Genomic DNA, 12332 nt, shown 5'->3' on the forward strand with positions numbered 1-12332 from the left:
TTGCCACACATCCATTTTTGACAAAAAAAGGCCTTTTTCACAGGCATGCTGAAAAATGGATTGGCGCACACCCAAAACCCACGCCTACACTACCGCAAGCCATTTTTTAGTGTACCTTTGTAAAAGGACCTCTAAGTGTGATATTCAGCTGTTAACCAAATGGGTTGCCACACGAACAGCTCCTTTTACTAAGGTGTGCTAATGAATTTAGCACATGATAGCGATTAGTGCATGCTAAATGCTAAGAAGCCCATATGAATAAAATGGCCTTCTTTAGTATTTTGCACATGCTAATCATTAGTGCTCAATAAAATATCCATTTGCACACCTTAGTAAAAAAAAGCCCAAAGACTGAAGGTGATTCTGGAAATGTTTATTTCTGTGCAATAAAAAGATAGATGATTATCTAGCTTATTTTCGAAAAGGAAGGACGCCCATCTTCTAACACAAATGGGGAGATGGGCGTCCTTCTCCCGAGGTCGCCCAAATCAGCATAATCGAAAGTCGATTTTTTGCGTCCTCAACTGCTTTCCGTCGTGGGGACAACCAAAGTTCACAGGGGCGTGTCAGCAGTGTACCGAAGGCAGGACAGGGGCGTGGTTAAGAGATGGACGTCCTCAGCTGATTATGGAAAAAAGAAGGGTGTCCCTCACAAGCATTTGGTCGACATTACTTGGTCCCTTTTTTTTCACAACCAAGCCTCGAAAAGGTGCCCGAACTGACGGCCACTGGAGGGAATCGGGGATGACCTCCCCTTACTCCCCCTGTGGTCACCAACCCCCTCACACCCTAAAAAAATTTTTAAAAACATTTTTTCCAGCCTCTATGCAAGCCTCAAATGTCATACCCAGCTCCATCACAGCAGTATGCAGGTCCCTGGAGCAGTTTTTAGTGGGTGCGGTGCACTTCAGGCAGGCGGACCCAGGCCCATCCCCCCCACACCTGTTACACTTGTGGTGGTAAATGTGAGCCCTCCAAAACCCACCCGAAACCCACTGTACTCACATGTAGGTGCCCCCCTTCATCCCTAAGGGCTATGGTAGTGTTGTACAGTTGTGGGGAGAGGGTTTGGAGGGGGGTGGGGGGGCTCAGCACCCAAGATAAGGGAGCTATGCACCTGGGAGCAATTCGTTAAGTCCACTGCAGTGCCCCAGTTGGTGTCCTGGCATGTGAGGAGGACCAGTGCACTACGAATTTTGGCTCCTCCCACGACCAAATGGCTTGGATTTGGTCGTTTCTGAGATGGGCGTCCTCGGTTTCCAATATCGCTGAAAACCTAAGGGTTATGGTAGTGTTGTACAGTTGTGGGGAGTGGGGTTTGGGGGGCTCAGCACCCAAGGTAAGGGAGCTTTGTACCTGGGAGCAATTCGTGAAGTCCACTGCAGTGCCCCGGTTGGTGTCCTGGCATATGAGGGGGACCAGTGCACTACGAATGCTGGCTCCTCCTACGACCAAATGGCTTGGATTTGGTCGTTTCTGAGATGGGCGTCCTCGGTTTCCATTATCACTGAAAACCGGGGACGAACATCTCTAAGGTCGACCTAAATGTTGAGATTTAGGTGTCCCCGACCGTATTATCGAAATGAAAGATGGTCATCCATCTTGTTTCGATAATATGGGTTTCCCCGCCCCTTTGCCGGAACGTTCTTAGAGATGGACGCCCTTAGAGATGGCCGTCCCCGTTCGAATATGCCCCTGTATGGGAGGAATTTTACCGTAGCTTGATTCCCTGCAGGATTCAACAATCTGTAGAATCGCAGTACCTCAGGTTGCTGAATCCCAAGGCAAGAGAATAACACTGCTTGCAAGCCACTCTAGTCTGATTTAAAGCCATCATCTAGCTGGAGTTTAACCCATCCTCTAGCTACACTTTATTGTTTGTTGTTATGATGAAAGAATTTAGGTAGATATGGCAGTTGTTAGCCACTTTGCTATTTAATAAGTATTTTGCTATATCAAGTGGAATATATGAGTAAAATAACAATAAAATATAAGAAAACCTTTAAGGCCCTTTTAAGGCCTCGTGCATTCTAATGGACATTAACATATGTTAAATGATTTGCAGCCTTTTGTATAGGCCATGTGGCATTTAGCACATGTTAATGAACATTTAGCACATTTAGTAAAAGGGTCCCTCTGATATTATGGTAAAAGAAATGGTCACCAATAAAGAAGAAAAGTTGGCATATACAGCTGGTTAAATATCATAGTGAACCTCATTGTCTTTTGCACTTTGTTTAAACATTTGCCACTCACATGAAAAAAAAGAGAGAAAAATTAAAGGGGAAATAAGAAAAAGGAAAAAGAAAGCAAAAGTTGAGAACAAGTAGAGAAAAAAAATCTGTCTGAAAACCTGTTACAAAACTGTTTGGTAGGGGTGGGGGGAGGTGGACCTCAGATTTTTAAACAGGACTTTAACTATGTTATATATTAAGTCAGAAAAGCAATATCTGTCAGTTCTTTTCATTTTGAATTAGGAGGTGCAAAGAAAAGTCAATATTCACAGCATAAATGCTACCACAGGCCTCATGTGTCTCTCTCCATAATCACTTAACCATATAGGTAATGACCCATAAAAAAAATCTATTCCTTTATTTACAGTTTTGGTTATGTACAGTTAAATGATAGGAATTCATTTATTCCCTTGGCAACTGAGGCTAAGGAAGGAATTTGCTTTTTGTATTTTCTCAAGTAAGGAATATTTTTCCATTAGTATAATTTGTATGACTTGCTCCCTTGTAAATGTCAGTTTGTATTCGGTTCAAGAAACGTGAATTGTTTAGAACATTTTTAATTCCTTTCTATTTAATGATTTGCACTTAGGGGTTATTTAGGTATTTTATATCACCCAAAATGACTCAATAAAAATAATTACTACCCATTTCAGTGTAGTCTGAATAAGTTTTTGATGCTTATTAAGAGCCAGACAAAGGGTTTCCTCCTGCTCTGTGTCTGTGGGAAAAATAGAACACAGGATCCACGTAACGTTTTTAAAGCCCATGTGCCCCCTCCTGCCCCCAGACAATGTCCCCTCTTTCCCACCCCTCCGCATCAAGGCCCCCCCACAAGACCCCTGCTCCCCACCCTGATCTCTCATGGCAACTCTGCAGTACTGCTGTGAGAGGTCACAGCAGCCATTTTACAGAGGCACCACAAGGGTCAGGAGCGAGGGGGCTATGCTCCTGTCTCCAATGACCCCGCTGGACTACCAAGAATGTATAACATCAAAAAATCTATCCCTATTCCTCAGCACCAGGTCCAGTTTGGCACCATACATTGTGGGTTCCATTACCAACTGCTGGAACAGCTCTCTCTGTAGAGAGTCCAGGATATCTCTACTTCTAGAAGTTCCCACAACAGGGAAGCCCCAATGAACATCCAGAATATTGAAATTACATGTTAGTACTACTTCCCCTTTCATTGCTATATAGTGAATGTTTTCAATTAAATTTCTATCTAATTCTTCTTCCTGTGGAGGTCATTATATCACACCAGTGTAAATACAGTAGATTTTCCATTCCCTATTCCAGATTAACCTACAGTGTCTCTTCCTAGTTCTTCAGTTTAAAGAAAGGTGAAGATGGGGTATCGATTCTGCAAGATCTGGTGATCTGTGTCCAGTTATTCTCATTCAGCACAGTTTCTTCTTCCCTTCTGCTGGAGTTCCTTGACACCCTAAGAACCATTTCATTGATGTACTTCTTGTAGTCATGGATGTTTCTCAGTTCCTCCTTAAATGAGGGATTCTACCAGCATGAGAGATAAAACCGGTCCCATGCTGTGGATCATGTTTTCAGTCTGGTCAGAAGCAGAATCTGTTAAAGGGGGCAGCAGTTTTAGTAATGGTTCTATTTCAAATTTTCCCTAAACCCACCAGAAAGAATCTGAGGGGTCCTTTTACTAAACCATGGTAAAAAGTGGCCTGCAGTAGTGTAGGTGCGGGTTATGGGCGTGCGCAGAATTATTTTTCAGGGTTCTTGTAAAATAGGCCTCTTTTTTTCCCAAAAAATGGAAGTGCGGCAAAATCAAAATTGCCGCGTGTCCATTTTGGGTCTCAGACCTTATCGCCAGCCATAGACCTAGCGGTAAATAATTTGTGCAGTAATGACCTACGTGCATCAGATGCCACTTGGCGCGTGTCCGCTATCCAGCTTATAATAAAAAAAAAAAACGCCTATATTTCGACCCAAATCGGGAGATGGGCGTTTTTCTCGCAAAGGCGCCCAAATCGGTATAATCAAAAGCCGATTTTGGGCGTTTCCAAGTGCACTTCGTCGCGGAAACGAATAAAGTTGATGGGGGTGTGTCAGAGGCGTGGTGGAGGCGGGACTGGGGCGTGGTTATCAGCTGAGGAGAGATGGGCGTCTTTAGCTGATAATCGAAAAAAAAGGCGTTTTGACCGCGATTTTGGGTCACTTTTTTGGACCCTTTTTTCTCACGAACAAGTCCCAAAAAAGTGCCCCAACTGCCCAGATGACCACTGGAGGGAATCGGGGATGACCTCCCCGGACTCCCCCAGTGGTCACTAACCCCCTCCCACCAAAAAAAAACCCACTTTAAAAACTTTTTTCCAGCCTTTATGCCAGCCTCAAATGCCGTACCCACCTCTATGACAGCAGAATGTGTTCAATCCTGTCACAGCCTTTCCCTGGGTCAGATGTGGCTCTTGGGTGCAGTACAGGGTCACATCAGCATTGCATTGTGGTGGGTGTAGGGTATTGGGCTCCGTGATTTCATTAGCTTGTTTTACAGTCTCACGATGTTGGTAGTTGGTAGGCTCTTCTCCCATGGTGCTTTTCCCCCTGCCTACTGGGTCAGAGTGTGCCCTGTTGTGTTTCCTGTTGTAGTCCATGCGGTAGTGGCCATTTTTGTAAGCCAGTTTTAGTTCCCTTTCCTGTGTTGGCCACATTAGACAACTTAGTTCTTACCTTGAATGTGGCTGAAAGAGGGCATTGTACAGCATTCTGCCAGCTCTGACCTACTGCTAATCTCAGTACCAGGGAGACTCGTTGCCAGTGGGGCACAACCTCTGATCTGCAGTTAACTGTGAGTAAACGCGGTTATTCCAATAAAGGACGTTTACGGAGAGATTAGTCTTCAGGTGTCAACTGGTGTGCCAATGTTATACAGCAGCAACAAGTCCTAGAGGCCTGCGTGTATGCAGGTCCCTGGAGCACTTTTAGTGGGTACCGCAGTGCACTTCAGCCAGGTGGCCCCAGGCCCATCCCCCCCACCTATAACACTTGTGCTGGTAAATGGGAGGCCTGCAAAACCCACTGTACCCACATGTAGGTGCCCCCTTCACCCCTAAGAGCTATGGTAGTGTTGTACATTTGTGGGTAGTGGGTTTTGGGGGAAGGGGGTTGGGAGCTCAGCACCCGTGGTAAGGGAGCTATGCATGTGGGAGCTTTTTCTGAAGTCCACCGCACTGACCTAGGGTGCCCAGTTGGTGTCCTGGCACATCAGGGGGGCCAGTGTACTACGAATCCTGGCCCTTCCCACGACCAAATGGCTCGGATTAGGACGTCCATTTTTTCGAAAATACAGTTCGGTCTGCCCCTTCACGGACCCGTTCTCGGAGATAAACGCCCATGGAGATAGGCGTTTGCGTTCGATTATGCCCCTCTATGTGTGCCAGAAAATATTTTTCGGTTACGCACCAAAAATGAGATTACCGCAAGAACCATGTGGTAGTAGGGCGGTAAGTCCATTTGGGTGCGCGTAGACGCTTACGTGGCTTAGTAAAAGGGGCCCTGAGTTTTCCCCCACTAGATTTTGGAGGAAATGTGCGTTTCCCTTCTAATTTGAAATCTGCCTGGTTTGAATTTAAGTATTGAATTGTTCACACATTGCTATTATTGATATTATAATATCTAATCTGGAATAACCCCTGATGCAGTATAATAAACAGCAGATTTTCCATAGAGCAGTTTACACAAATTTGGAAACCAAACCACATAAAAACAATTTGGAAGAGTAGCCACCTCTATCCTCTCCTATCTCACTCAGTTCTGGAAAACACTTTCCCCCCAAAATTCAAAGGTATTTAACCAGCAAGAAATGGCTGCTGACCGGTTAAATGGCATTTCGGCGCCTAACCACTAATATTCAGCGTGAGTTAACTGGGTATCTCTGCTGAATATTGCCACTTAGCACCTAAAAAGATAACCAGTGCTATAACTGGCAATATTTAGGCGCTGACATATTTAGCAGCCAAATCGAACCACCTAAATAGCAGTCCTATCTTTGGCCACTATAAGTTAACCAGCCAGCACTGAATATTGACATAGCCAGTTGAGTTTGAGCCGACCTAAAAAAAAAAATGGATATTCAGTGACAGTCACCAGAAATGGCCTGTCATTGAATATCCGGTGTCAGCGCTTTTTGCAGCACTTAGGCAAGCTGCCTTCCTCAGGCTGAATATTGGCCTCTTTATACATTAAAAGTAAAATTCAAGATCATTTTCTTAATTAAACATTTTATAGCAACCTATTAAATGAGTGCAGCATCAAAAGAAATATGCTTTTAATTTTAACAAGCAATGTTTGCTTTGAACTAATATATTTTAGCTACCCAGGTGCCTTCTTGTAAGTGCTCTGTGTGTTTCTTACCCTGTAATTTACATAAGCACTAACTGCTGGAATAGGGCATGCAGTAGTTAATAGGAGAGATTTCCCCAGTACAAGATTTCCACATTTCAGGAACATATTGCTCTTTGTTTCCAGTCTATAATTACACATGCAAATGTTTACCATTATCAGCATACAAAAGATAAGTCATGGGAGCTGTCTAGGACCTTGTGAGATGCCAAGCAGCAATATCAATTAGGTAAGTAGATTCAGTGTTATTGCAGAGGTAGCTTTACAGGCTACATATACACAAGAATAGATATTTCTTAGCCATTAGAACACGGATAGTTGCAATTTGCTTATCACCTCAAGGAGCTTGAAATACCCATTTTCTAATATTACATATCAATAAGGCATGGAACCAGGGTATAATAAACCAGTACCTAGAGACTTATGTCTTTGATTTTGTATTTTGCAATAGTGCGATTGGTCACAATTACATTCTACTATTGCTTTATAGCTCACACCAGTGGCGTAGTCAAGGGTGGGCCCGGATGGGCCCAGGCCTACCCACTTTGGGCTCAGGCCCACCCAGTAGCAGCACACCTATGATGTGGCTGGCAGAGATCCCCAAGCCCCACCAGCCAAAAACTCCCAACAACTGTCCCTCCTGCATACCATGTAAATAGCGGATCTTCGCCTGCAGCGAGCAGTGACTGATACATACTGGTTTCACCGGCCCCACAACTTTCCCTCTGATGTATTTCCGCCTATGTGGAAACAGGAAGTTGCATCAGAGGGAAGGCTGTGGGGCCAACATGAGCAGTGTGTATTAGTTGCTGCTTGCTGCCTGTGAAAATCTGCTATTTAAAAGGTATGCAGGGGGTGAAAATCTGCTATTTAAAAGGTATTCTGCGGAGGGGGGATGTTTGAGATACCACATGGTATGCAGGCGAGAGAGGGAGAGACCAAATCACTTGTGGGTCAAGGCAGAGTTCTTCTGCCCACCCATCTTGGGCCCAGGCCCCTGGCTCACACTAGTACACCTAAATTTAGGTGCAACTCTTTATGTTAGTATAAATAGGCAAACTTAAGAGCTCTGTGCAGTGCATGTAATTTATAATATTCTAGACAAAAAAATCAACACTGGGCCTTCAAGACTAGGACAGCAGGAGTACTTTATTGACAGGGACCTGACACGGGCCGTGTTTCGGCGCCAAGTGACGCCTGCCTCAGGGGTCAGAGTATTGATTCTGCAGTGTATAAATAATGTAGGTCAAATGCCTCAACACATTAAAGTGTCATTCAAGATATCTGCTGCAACGCGAAAAAAAGCGGGCCCTAGCAACAAGCCTTCTCCTGTGCACACGTACGTTAGAAACATACCCATGCTCCACCTTGGCTTGCACTGCAACCACTGCGGTTTTTTTTTTTTTGAGAGACTGTTCCCAGAACCTAGCTGTCTATGTTTTAACATCCACACCAGCCTGTTTTTTATTTTTAATTTCATACCAGCTGGTGACACACTGTCCCTGAAACAGCCATTTTTATACTGGCGAAACATGGCCATGTCGGGCAGTTTGTGTTGAATATCTTGGAACTTTTAATCTACTAATAAAGACATTGTTTTTACAAGATCTGCCTCATTGTTTTATCTTCCATATTGGATTTGGTGGACCGACTGCCTTGTTGTTTTCTGTCCCCCTCCTTGCAGTTGCATGCTATGGCACTTATGTACTATCGTGCAATGCACTTATGTGATAAGTTCCACTTTTTATGCAAGGCATGTGTAACTGTGCCTGCCCAATTAGAGAATCATCTTTTGAGTGCATACAAAATCAATTTAATTTGTAAGCTTGTGAATTAGCATACAGAAAACAGAGGCAAATTTTTTAATGCACAGAACTTTTAATTAGCACAAATGTGTGAAACAAATTAAAGGGCCCTTTCACCATATGTTAGTGCAGTAAGCACTAACACATACCACAGCTTAAAGTGGTGTACTGTGGGGTGCACTGAGGCATCCCATGGTAGTTATGACGTGTGTATGCGGCAGGTGTGCTAAAAAATATAATTTATTTTTTAGCTGAGAGTGCATGTCAGGTACAGAGATTGAGTGTGTCTGCACTAATTGGTTAGCACAGCTACATTATCACATGCTGATTAGCACAGGATTAGCACGTGAGCCCTTACTGCCTACAAAATAGGTAGAGGTAAGGGCTCGTGTGATAATTGTTGTTAATGGTCACATGCTAATGGCAACATCAGTGCATGGCCATTAAATTGGAAAATGGAAAATTGGATATTTCCCTGCCACAGCAAAAATTGGCCTTAGCACACAGAAAAGTCCCATGTAAGGGCATGCTAAGGCCCATCTTGTTTCAGGTTAGTAAAAGGAACCCTAAGAAATAACTGAGAATTGGAAGAAAAGTTTGAAAATGACCCAGGAAGAAATTTCATTCATTAAGTTGTAGTATTAAGTTGTAGTATATATATATATATATATATATATATATATATATATATATATATATATATAAACACTACAACTTAATGAATGAAATTTGCTGCAGTTTAGTACATGGAGTCAAGAAGCTTCTTTATACCCTTGAGTCCATGCTAGGCTCCCTATTCCTTTTGTTTATCCCTTTGTACTTTGGAAGGTGCATTTTCTTTAGTCCCAGGAAAGTGAGCAATATAGTTTGACCATCTTAATAAAAGAAAAATAGGAGGTAACGTCAACCATGTGGATTCTCTTTCTAGAAGCAATTGCATCCATTGACAATGAGTCGACAAAATTTAGCCCTGGATGAGAAATTTTTTAGGGGGATTTCATTTATGAACCATGAAATAACTGTGACTGAACAGATAATGGAGAAGAAAATACTGATATGAGCTCCAGATCAGTACTTGCTATGCTATGGTAAATTCTAAAGCCAAACTGGTTTCTTGATAAACATAGATGTATAAACTATGGCCTTCGCATTCAGATAAATTTTATGAATATTAATTGTGGAAATTTTGAATGCAAGATCTAGTTGTGGCCTTAGGACTGGAATTGATCATCCTGTCTAATATGTAAAGTCATTCCCATCATTTTCCAAATAAAATAAATATATGGAAACTCTCAATTCACTTGGAAATTTTGTAAAAATAGCTGATTTTATAAATGTAGCAAAAACTCACAAAGCTGGAAAGCAATAAAAGAAGTAATCACATCATCTTGTGTTCTGAGTCCATTTCACCTTGAAAAGATAAATCTAAAATGGTACAAACCTGAACGTTTACAGCTTTATCCTATCTACGTGCAATAAATCATTTTTATACAGAAGACAAAAACTATAAATGAAGCTTTCTTCATCATGCAAAAACATTACTTTTCCATTTTCCATTTTTCCTCTTGCATGTGATAAATACTAAAACATTATGGTTGTTTGTCATACTGTCACATCCAGCATTCTAAAATGGATTAAGTCATGTTTCAAGCATCTGTAACCTTCTGATCATTCCATAGTGTTCAGCACATTTATTCATTCTTTCATCTCGATTTACTAGATTTTTGTTTTGCATTTGTAAACCTTTTCAAAAAGCTGAGAATCAAGTTCAGAAGTCAACCAAGCACCATTGTTTTGAAATTTAAACAAAAAACATATATAAATTAATTTAAATTGCATCTAGATTTTAAAAATCTCTATAGTAGACACTAACCCTCCTGTTTCAAAGTGGAAGGGCCGCGTTGGTATTACTGCACCGGTAGCCGATAGCGTGACTAAACAGGGGGGTAAAAAAGTCAAACTTGATTACAGATATGGGGTTATGACAAGGATTTCATTGAATATTAATGATAAATTACAAAATAGAAAATCTAACCCTAAGGTTCAGAAAACGGGGTTGGTTAAGGTAAATTGGAGTCCTTTTACAAAGCTGCGGTAAATGCTAGAGCACACTTACCACAGATTAAAATAGCTTTCCACGGGACACGCTCAGCTGTCTTCCGGTAATTTTTGAATCTGCTCATGCAAACTACACAATAAAAAATATTTTTAAATTTTATCACAGACGGGATGTATCTGGGGCTGGAGAGAGCAGAATATTATAGCGGATGCTCTTTCTCGCTTTAAGTTTGCAGATTTCAGATCCAAGGCTCCCATGGCAGACAACAGGCCGACAACAGTGCCAGACATCGTTTGGACTTATGGCCCCGTGAAGTGTGGGAGTTAGCTCTTCAGGCATTGTCGCCGGCAACAAGGAAGAAGTATATCTCAGCTTTTCTGTTTTATATGCAGCACATGATGGAGTCTGGTAATGGAGGGTTGTTCACCACGGATGCATTAGTGGGCTTTATATCAGCGGCTCGAAGGGAGGGTCGCAGTAGGGCACAGGTGGCCATTACAATTGCTAGTATTAATTTTTTCTCCAAATTGTTTGGCTGGGAAAATCCCACCAAGGCTTTTATAGTGTCAAGGATGATGAAAGGGTGGCACAGGGTAGTGGGTTCTTCAGTGGATAAGCGTCAGCCTATTTTACATGGTGATCTGGGTGCCTTGTTTGCAGTTATGGATGAGGTGTGTGATTCGCCATTTGAGGTACGGCTATTCCGCTGTGCCTTCGCATTGGCTTTTCATGGGGCCCTTAGGGTGAGTGAGTTGGTGGCCCAGTCTAAGTCTGCGGGGCCTGACAGGGGTTTGTTAATGCGGGATGTGACTATTACACAGACGGGGATTGATTTACTCATACGGAGCTCAAAAACTGACCAGTTGGCTAGAGGTACACACATGTGGATTACACCACACTCACCGGAAACTACATGTCCTTTATATAATCTGCAGCAGTACCTGCAGATTAGACCAATGGGGGGTGTCTGGCTGCTGCTTCATGCTAATACGTCCCCATTGACTCGATTTCAATTCATCAAAGTATTGCAGTTGTGTGTTACTCGGGCGGGCTTGGAATCTGCGACATTTAGTTCGCACTCATTCAGGATTGGGGCGGCGACTTCGGCTGCTCTGCATGGGGTTCCAGGTGAACAAATTAAACGGTTGGGCCGGTGGGGGTCGAATGCGTACAAAAGATACATTCGGCCTCCACGTTAGTACCCCTGTTAAGGTTAGCCCTGTTGGGGTGGTTGGTTCTTTACTGAGGTTGGCTTTCCTGTTGTTGCCATGGCTGATGATATGTTAATTGCATGTGACTTGCTATATTTGATAATATGTTAATTGCATGTGACTTTGCAGGTGACGTGGTGGAACAGTACCAGATATGGATCTGTGGTCACTCTTATGTGCATTGGGCACATAAGAGGGCAGCTGTACGGCCTGATGGGGTGAATTTGGGCTTTCAGAAGGGGAAGGTGGCTGTACGATGGTTGGGTAAGAGAGGGATGCTGTGGGCTCAATTGTTGCCAACCATAGAGTGGGAGTTGATGACTTCCTGTGCGCCACAGTTTCTCATCCTGCATTTAGGGGGCAATGATTTAGCGGGGATGAACAGTGTGCTATTAGTGAAAACAATACAGAATGATTTATTAAAACTGGCATGTTTGCTGCCCCGGACCAGACTCGTCTGGTCGGATATTATTCCACGACGAGTTTGGAGGGGCGAGAGGTCGCATACAGCGATCGATGGCACACGCAAAAAAATTAATAGGTGGATGAGTAAATTTATGGGGTCAGTTAAAGGGCAAGTGATTGTGCATGAGTTCCTTAAAGAATCTTGTGCGGGTTTATATAGATCGGATGGGGTCCACCTGTCTGATGTGGGCCT

The sequence above is a fragment of the Microcaecilia unicolor genome, chromosome 5, assembly GCF_901765095.1.
Source record: "Microcaecilia unicolor chromosome 5, aMicUni1.1, whole genome shotgun sequence".
NCBI classification, from domain to species: domain Eukaryota; kingdom Metazoa; phylum Chordata; class Amphibia; order Gymnophiona; family Siphonopidae; genus Microcaecilia; species Microcaecilia unicolor.